At 48.2% G+C, this 9,871-nt stretch overlaps 1 protein-coding gene across 1 annotated transcript in view; it reads right to left on the bottom strand.

Moving 5' to 3' along the window:
• LOC144486546 (membrane-spanning 4-domains subfamily A member 8-like) overlaps positions 1 to 6,122 on the bottom strand; it is a 75,029-nt gene extending 68,907 nt beyond the window's left edge. Inside the window, exon 1 of the mRNA XM_078204605.1 lies at positions 5,971 to 6,122. The gene's annotated coding sequence lies outside the window, so the exon portion shown is untranslated. The remainder of the gene's footprint in view (positions 1 to 5,970) is intronic.
• Positions 6,123 to 9,871: the final 3,749 nt, after the last annotated feature.

Raw genomic sequence — 9,871 nt, forward strand, 5'->3', positions numbered from 1 at the left:
ATTGTGCTAAAATAGACATAATGGCCGCAATTCTCCCATTGCGACCCGCCACTTTTCTGCGGGGTCTGGCCGCAAGTCGCGCCTTGAAAGGGGATTTGCGCATGTGCCAGGAATGCATGCGCATCTCCCAGAGCTGGTGAACAGTCGCCGGTCAGATCACGCTGGAAACCGGCGGGAAGGCAGGTAAGTAAGTTAAATCTGTTTTTAATCTATTTTAAATATGTAGATTTGTTAATTATCGGGATCTTTCAGGTCCCGATCGAATCTCCCACCCCGCCAGGAGTACTTCAATCCAATGGGGCTCAGACTACCTCCCCACGTTCGGGGAACTAGCGGGAGAACCTGCCGGAATGAAGGAGAGGGCAATCCCCCCCCCAACCCCCCCCCCCCCAGGGGGGTCGGACGGTGGGGGGGGTGGTACCCCCCGTGTATGCGCACTCTGGCAGTGCCAGTCTGTGCCCCCTGGCACTGCCCAAGGGGCAAAGTGCCCATGCCCAGGGGGCACCTTGGCACTGCCCACCGGGCATCGCGCAGTGCCAAGGGAGCAGGGCCTATTGTGGGTGGAGCCTAGGTGCAATTGGTGGGGGTGGGGGGTCCTGCTGCCACTCTGCATGGCGATCGGTCTGGGCTGGAAGGAGGGCAGCGAATGGGGCGGGCTGAGGGGGGAGGGGGGGTCTGCCGGGGGGGTGGGGGGGGGGGTGCCTGCCTCCGGGGGGGGGGGGTGGGTTCTGATCCCAGGGGGGTTAACCGGGGGTGGCCTGCCAGGTTGAGGGGTGTGGGGGGTTTGCCACTTTTGGGGATTGGGGCTCTTGGACGTGGGGGGTCAGTGCTGACCTGGAAATTGCTGTGGGGGCCGCGATCGGGCCGTGGGGGAGGCTGGAGGGGCAGCACTGCGGGGGCCCTGGGCTGGCCAGCAAACGGGAGTTTGACAGTTTGGGGCCACAGCGTATGCGCAGAGTTCGGAACTGTCAGACTCCGGCGCGAATAGGCCCCGCCCCCCTGGGTTTTTAATGAGAGTCACGACTGGGAACTCTGCAGTGCACAGAGTGCGGAGATTCAGGTGAGAAGCTGAACTGTTAGGATTTAGAACAGTATTCCCACAATTCAACACTTTTGGGAGAATCGCCTGCAATATGCACATTCTCCTCGTGTCTGCGTGGGTTTCCTCCGGGTGCTCCGGTTTCCACCCACAGTCCAAAGATGTGCAGGTTAGGTTGATTGGCCAGGTTCAAAAAAAATAATTGCCCCTTAGAGTCCTGAGATGTGTAGGTTAGAGGGATTAGCGGGTAAATATGTGGGGGTAGGGCCTGGGTGGGATTGTGGTCGGTGCAGACTCGATGGGCCGAATGGCCTCCTTCTGCAGTGTAGGGTTTCTATGATTTCCCACATTGGAAATTGCACTTATGCCCAGGACCTTGAGTTTTCCTTTGAGCATCTCCTGCACACCAGAATTGTTCTGATTGAGCCTTGCAGCTATGGATCGGTTCAGAGGGCTGGTTTCCAAGTATTGCACCACTTGTGGTGATGGGAGTTGGTTTGGTGCAAGGACTTTTCCATCAGTCTTCAATGTGTCAGCCATTTTCACCACAATTGTCTGAAAGATATAGGAGAGTAAATGAATCTTTTCTCATTTCTGAACTAATTTTCTATTCTCTAATAATCTTGCTGAGGGCAGAAATCCGTCACCAACACCCTTTATTTACACAGTGAGTAAAACATCGCTTCAGTGGCTACTGTATGCTAGTCAAAGCCCCAAAGCCTACAGCACCTGGTGCAAGTAGAGATAGCTGATTTTAAACTCCCACTGCTCCTTTCCTATTCCGTTCGCTCTATAGGGGAATATATATTTCACGAGGCCCACGGGGAGATCTATTGATGATCCCCCGCATCCTCTGGCAGCACAGTGGTTAGCACAGTGGTTAGCAATGCTGCCTCACAGTGCCAGGGACCCGGGTTCAGTTCCGGCCTTGGGTCACTGTCTGGGTGGAATTTGCACATTCTCCCCATGTCTGCGTGGGTTTCCTCTGGGTGCTCTGGTTTCCTCCCACAGTCCAAAGGCGTGCGGGTTAGGTGGATCGGCCATGCTAAATTGCCCCTTAGTGTCAGGGGGACTAACAGGGTAAATACATGAGGTTACGGAGATAAGGCCTGGGCAGGATTGTTGTTGGTGCGGGCACAATGGGCCAAATGGCCTCCTTCTGCACTGTAGGGATTCTATGATTCTCCGTGACCATCAGAACATATTCCATATCTCAGCTTGCATTCACGCACTACACTTGTGACGTATTGTAAAATAATATACACAACCCTGTCTAAAACACAGACACAGGGAAACAAAAGGATTCCGGAGAAAATAAGGAAGACTGTTCTGTTGGTCTCAGGATTGCTGGAGCTTTGCTGGAGTTTTGGGAAAGGCAATGGTATTGTGCTGATATCACAAGTCTAATAATTCGAAGCTCCCCCACCTCTGGAGCCATTGGTTCAAACCCCCTGGCAGCGGGTGGAATTTGAATTCAATTCATAAAATCTGGAATTAAAAGCAAGTCTAATAGTGACCAAAAGGCCATTGTTGCTTGGCATTATAAACCCAGGAAATTGCAGGGGCTCTGACACAAAGTTTTGAAAAACCTTTCTTGAAAAGTGGAACCACATTAGCCGTTCTCCAGTCCTCTGGCACTTCCCCCGTAAGAAGTCTCACAACACCAAGTTAAAGTCCAACAGGTTTATGTGGTAGCTTTCGGAGCGCTGCCCCTTCGTCAGGTGAGTGAGAGTTCTATGGCTTTTCCTACCAAATAAATCTGTTGGACTTTAACCTGGTGTTGTGAGACTTCTTACTGTGTTTACTCCAGTCCAATGCCGGCATCTCCACATCATCACTTCCCCCGTGGCCAGAGAGGGATTAAAAAATTGCGTTAGAGCCCCTGCAATTTCTTGCCTTGCCTCCCACAGAAGCCTGGGATACAGTTCATCTGAGCCTGGGGATTTGTCTATTTTGGCAGAGTTAATTCAGCCCATTAAGTCTGCACCGTCAACAATCCCACCCAGGTCCTATCCCCATAACCCCACAAATCCCTCTAACCCACGCATCCCGGGACACCAAGGGGCAATTTAGCACGGCCAATGCACCTAACTCACATATCTTTGGGCTTTGGGAGGAAACCAGAGCACCCAGAGGAAACCCACACAGAGAACATGCAAACTCCACACAGACAATGACTCAAGTTGGGAATCGAACCCAGGTCCCTGGAGCTGTGAGGCAGCAGTGCTAATCACAGTGCCACCGTGCCGCCCAATGTCAAGCTCCAATCCTGTTATGGTCAAGGTTTCCGCATGATCCCATTATGCCAAATTATTAATTCTGGTTCTTTGCTAATTAAAGTCCAACAGGTCTATTTGGTAACAAGCCACTAGCTTTCGGAACGCTGCCCCTTCATCAGGTGAGTGGGATTTCAGTTCACAAACAGGGCATATAAAGACACAAACTCAATTTACAAAATAATGGTTGGAATGTGAATCTTTACAGGTAATCAAGTTTTAAAGGTGTGTTCGCGCTCTCAAGACCAACCGTAACATTGTCATCAAACCAGCAGACAAAGGAGGGGCCATCTTCATACTGAATAGAACAGATTACTGCAAAGGAGCGTACCGACAACTGAACAACAAGGAACACTACAGACGGTTACCCGCAGATCCGACCAAAGAACACACCCGTCAACTCAACAGACTGATCAAGACCTTTGATCTGGACCTTCAGAGCACCCTCCGTGCTCTCATCCCACATACTCCCCGTGTTGGAGATCTCTACTGCCTCCCGAAGATACACAAAGCAAACACACCCGGCCGTCCCATCGTATCGGGCAATGGGACCCTGTGCAAGAACCTCTCCGGCTACGTCAAGGGCATCCTGAAACCCATTGTACAAAGAACCCCCAGCTTTTGTCGCGACACTATGGACTTCCTACAGAAACTGGAGCAGTTGAACCAGGAGCACTCCTCATCACAATGGATGTCTCGACACTCTACACCAGCATCCCCCACGACGATGGCATTGCTGCAAATGCCTCAAAACTCAACGCCGACAACTGCCAATCTCCAGATGCAATTTTACAACTCATCCGCTTCATCCTGGACCACAATGTCTTCACCTTCAATAACCAGTTCTTCATCCAGACACACGGAACAGCCATGGGGACCAAATTCACACCTCAATATGCCAACATCTTCATGCACAGGTTCGAACACGACCTCTTCACCGCACAGGACCTTCAACCGATGCTATACACTAGATACATCGATGACATTTTCTTCCTTTGGACTCATGGTGAACAATCACTGAAACAACTATTTGATGACATCAACAAGTTCTATCCCACCATCAGACTTACCATGGACTACTCTCTGTAATGGGTTGCATTCCTGGACACACGCATCTCCATCAAGGACGGTCACCTCAGCACTTCACTGTACCGCAAGCCCACGGATAACCTCACGATGCTCCACTTCTCCAGCTTCCACCCTAAACACGTTAAAGAAGCCATCCCCTATGGACAAGCCCTCTGTATATGCAGGATCTGCTCAGATGAGGAGGATCGCAACAGATACTTCCAGACGCTGAAAGATGCCCTCATAAGAACAGGATATGGCGCTCGACTCATCGATCGACAGTTCCGACGCGCCACAGCAAAAAACTGCACCAACCTCCTTAGAAGACAAACACGGGACACAGTGGACAGAGTACCCTTCGTCGTCCAGTACTTCCCCGGAGCGGAGAATCTACGACATCGTCTCTGGAGCCTTCAACATGTCATTGATGAAGAGGAACATTTCGCCAAGGCCATCCCCACACCCCCACTTCTTGCCTTCAAACAACCGCACAACCTCAAACAGACCATTGTTCGCAGCAAACTACCCAGCCTTCAGGGGAACAGTGACCACGACACCACAACCCTGACACAGCAACCTCTGCAAGACGTGCCGGATCATCGACATGGATGCCATCATCTCACGTGAGAACACCATCCACCAGGTACACGGTACATACACTTGCAACTCGGCCAACATTGTCTACCTGATACGCTGCAGGAAAGGATGTCCCGAGGCATGGTACATTGGAGAGACCATGCAGACACTACGACAACGGATGAATGAACACTGCTCGACAATCACCAGGCAAGAGTGTTCTCTTCTGGTTGGGGAACACTTAAGCAGTCATGGGCATTTGGCCTCTGATCTTTGGGTAGGCGTTCTCCAAGGCGGCCTTCACGACACACGACAATGCAGAGTCACCGAGCAGAGACTGATAGCCAAGTTCCGCGCACATGAGGACGGCTTCAACCGGGATCTTGGGTTCATGTCACACTATCTGTAACCCCCACAACTTGCCTGGGCTTGCAAAATCTCACTAGCTGTCCTGGCTGGAGACAATTCACACCTCTTTAACCTGTGCTTAACCCTCTCTCCACTCACATTGTCTGTACCTTCAAGACTTGATTACCTGTAAAGACTCGCATTCCAACCATTATTTTGTAAAATGAGTTTGTGTCTTTATATGTCCTGTTTGTGAACTGAAATCCCACTCATCTGATGAAGGGGCAGCGCTCCACAAGCTAGTGGCTTGTGCTACCAAATAAACCTGTTGGACTTTAACCTGGTGTTGTGAGACTTCTTACTGTGTTTACCCCAGTCCAACACCGGCATCTCTACATCTTTGCTGATTACCAAAGCATGGATTCACAGAATAGTTGCAGTCCAGAGGGAGGCTATTCAGCCAGTCTGGTCTATGCTGGCTCTCTGCAAGAGCAAATCGTCGAGTATCACTCTGTCTTTTCCCCAAAGCGATTAACATGTTTATTTTCCCAGTTATCCAGCCTGGTTCAGACTCACCATTAATGAAGAGAATCCTCAAGCGACTGGGGGGAGGGGGGGACCCGCAATGAACCGGAAGAGTTGGAAATATGACCTGAATCTTACCTTACTGTTGGAAGAGTCAGTTTCTCACTCTGATACGTTTCAGCCGAATCAAAGTGTGGCCACAAACCCGAATGTCATTGTGTTTTCAGCTGTTAATATGAGGGAGAAATCTTTCAGTCTTCACCCTGCGTAGCGGCGATTGTTGAGCCCAGACTCAGCTTTGAAATGAACATTTGTTCGTCACATCAGCAACTTGCTGTACTTGCGGAATTCGCAGCACAGAAAGAGTCTGTGTTCCCAACCTGTCTGTTCTGTTCACTCTCCACGCCTGTCCTTGCTGCTGAATGGTCTGTTTGACTCTTCTCGCAATGCGGGTGAAAATGGGGAAAATAACATTTGAAAATCGGGATCTGAAATCTCAATTCGCCCCAAATTGCTGTGCGCTGGGGAGGAGTTTAACTTCAAAACTGGCTGCTGATTAGCTATCACCTGTTCACCATTTTTCAACCAATGAGCTGGGTGGTTTTTGATTTGATTTAATATTGTCACGTATTAAAATACTGTGAAAAGTATTGTTTCTTGCGCGCTAATATGGACAAACCATACCGTTCATAGAGAGGGAGAATGGGGTGGCACAGTGCTTAGCACTGCTGCCTCACAGTGTCAGGGACCTGGGTTTGGTTCCCGGCTTCGGTCACTGTCTGTGCAGAGACTGCACGTTCTCCCCGTGCCTACGTAGGTTTCCTCCGGGTGCTCCGGTTTCTTCCCACAGCCCAAAGACATGTGGGTTAGATGGATTGGTCATGCTAAATTGCTCCTTAGTGTCAGGGGGACTAGCTGGGGTAAATGCATGGGGTGACGGGGATAGAGCCTGGGTGGGATTATGGTTGCTGCAGACTCGATGGGCCGAATGGCTTCCTTCTGCATTGTAGGGATTCTGTGATTCTATGCGAGCGTGCAAAATGTAGCGTTACAGTCATAGCTCGGGTGTAGAAGGAGATCAACTTAATATAAGGTAGGCCCATTCAAAAGTCTGATGGCAGCAGGGAAGAAGCTGTTCTTCAGTGAATTGGTACGTGTCCTCAGACTTTTGTATCCTTTTCCCGATGGAAGAAGGTGGAAGAATGTATGTCCAGAGTGCGCGGGGTCCTTGATAATGCTGGCTGTTTTGGCGACGCAGCGGGAAGTGTAGACAGAGTCAATGGATGGGAGGCTGGTGTGAATAATGGACTGGGCTTTGTAGTTTCTTGCAGTCTTGGGCAGAGCAGGAGCCATGCCAAGCTGTGATACAACCAGAAAGGTTGCTTTCTATGGCACATCTGTAAAAATTGGTGAGAGTCATAGCGGACATGCCAAATTTCCTTAGCCTCCTGAGAAAGTAAAGGCATTGGTGGGCTTTCTTAACTATAGCGTCGGCATGGGGGGACCAGGACAGGTTGTTGGTGATCTGGACACCTAGAAACTTGATTTGGATAATAATGAATCTGAAGAGAAGAAATACAAAATAAATGATCGAACCTTTATATTTGGGTGGAATTTTGGGGTTCGGGTGCGGAACCCTGTCTCTGGTTAAAAGGTTTATCCCCATCACAATTAGTGACTGGGTAAATATTGAATTACAAAGTTCAGGGGATGGCAATTTGGAACATCAGTCTTGTATCATCTCTTTGAAAGACCAATCCAGCTAATCTCACTCACTCATGTACCCCCCAATACTGCACCATTTTAAAGTGCTTATATTTAGAAAATTACTATTGAATCCACGTCACAACAATCATTTAGCATTTTGTGTAAACCTTTTAGGATTTTAGGATTTTAGGATTTCACCTTGAATGTGAAAAAGGAGTTGAGTTCATGTTTCTATTGTCAATGCAATGAGATTTTTCTCATTGGAAGATGGGGGGAGCCTTGTGAAAAACATTAACAATAGCAATATTCATTGGATCAAATAGTCTGTGTCTGTGCTGTTAGACACAGGCACAGGCTATTTGATCCAATGAGTAATGCTATTGTTAATATGATAACAATAGCATTGTTGTTGGAAATAACTGCAGAGAGCAACAGGAAATGGAAAATGAAAGAGATGGTCATCGACTTCAGGAAGCATAGTGGGTGCCTCTACTTTCTCAGAAGACTAAGGAAATTTGGCATGTCAGCTACGACTCTTACTAACTTTTATACCATAGAAAGCATTCTTTCTGGTTGTATCACAGCTTAGTATGGCTCCTGCTTTGCCCAAGACTATAAGAAACTACAAAGGGTCGTGAATGTAGCCCAATCCATCACACAAACCTGCTTCCCATCCATTGACTCTATCTACACTTCCTGCTGCCTCAGAAAAGCAGCCAGCATAATTAAAGACCCCATGCACCCCAGACATTCTCTGTTCCACCTTCTTCCATCGGGAAAAAGATACAAAAGTCTGAGGTCACGTACCAACCAACTCAAGAACAGCTTCTTCCCTGCTGCCATCATACTTTTGAATGGACCTACTTCGCATTTAGTTGATCGTTCTCTACACCCTAGCTATGACTGTAACACTACATTCTGCACTCCTTTCTACAGAATCTGCAGGCACTTAGAGACGCAAGATCTGATTAGGGACAGTCAGCATGGCTTTGTGAGTGGAAAATCATGTCTCACAGTTTTGATTGAGTTTTTTGAAGGGGTAACCAAGAAGGTAGGTGAGGGCAGTGCAGTTGATGTTGTCTACATGGACTTTAGCAAGGCCTTTGACAAGGTACTGCATGGTAGGTTGTTGCATAAGGTTAAATCTCACGGGATCCAGGGTGGGGTAGCTAAATGGATACAAAATTAGCTTGATAACAGAAGAGGGTGGTTGCAGAGGGTTGTTTTTCAAACTGGAGGCCTGTGACCAGCAGTGTGCCTCAGGGATCAGTGCTGTGTCCACTGTTATTTGTCATTTATTTTATTGATTTGGATGAGAATATAGGAGGCATGGTTAGTAGGTTTGCAGATGACACTAAGATTGGAGGCATAGTGGACAGTGAAGAAGGTTATCGAGGATTGCAACAGGATCTTGATCAATTGGGCCAGTGGGCTGACGGATGGCAGATGGAGTTTAATTTAGGTGGCGCATTTTGGTAGATTGAACCAGGGCAGAACTTATTTGGTTAATGGTAGGGTGTTGGGGAGAGTTATAGAACAAAGAGATCTAGGGATACAGGTTCATAGTTCCTTGAAAGTGGAGTCACAGGTGGACAGAGTGGTGAAGAAGGCATTCAGCATGCTTGGTTTGATTGGTCAGAACATTGACTACAGGAGTTGGGATGTCTTGTTGAAGTTGTACAAGACATTGGTAAGGCCACACTTGGAATACTGTGTACAGTTCTGGTCACCCTATTATAGAAAGGATATTATTAAACTAGGAAGAGTGCAGAATAGAAAGGTTATTATTAAACTAGGAAGAGTGCAGAAAAGACTTACCATGATGCTACCAGGATTTGATAGTTTGTGTTATAAGGAGAACCTGGATAGACTGTGACTTTTTTCTCTGGAGCGTAGAAGGCTGAGGGGTGATCTTACAGAGGTCTATAAAATAATGAGGGGCAAAGATCAGCTAGATAGTCAATATCTTTTTCCAAAGGTAGGGGAGTCTAAAACTAGAGGGCATAGGTTTAAGGTGAGAGGGGAGATATACAAAAGTGTCCAGGGGGCAACTTTTTCACACAGAGGATGGTGAGAGTCTGGAACAAGCTGCCAGAGATAGTAGTAGAGGCGGGTACAATTTTATCTTTTAAAAGGCATTTAGACAGTTACATGGGTAAGATGGGTATAGAGGGATATGGGCCAAATGCGGGCAATTGGGACGAGCTTAGGGGTTTAAAAAAAAGGGTGGCATGGACAAGTTGGGCCGAAGGGTCTGTTTCCATGCTGTAAACCTCTATGACTCTATCACTCTTTCCTTCTCTATGAACGGTATGCTTTGTCCGTAGAACAT

Source organism: Mustelus asterias, chromosome 3 (genome assembly GCF_964213995.1).
Source record: "Mustelus asterias chromosome 3, sMusAst1.hap1.1, whole genome shotgun sequence".
NCBI lineage: Eukaryota > Metazoa > Chordata > Chondrichthyes > Carcharhiniformes > Triakidae > Mustelus > Mustelus asterias.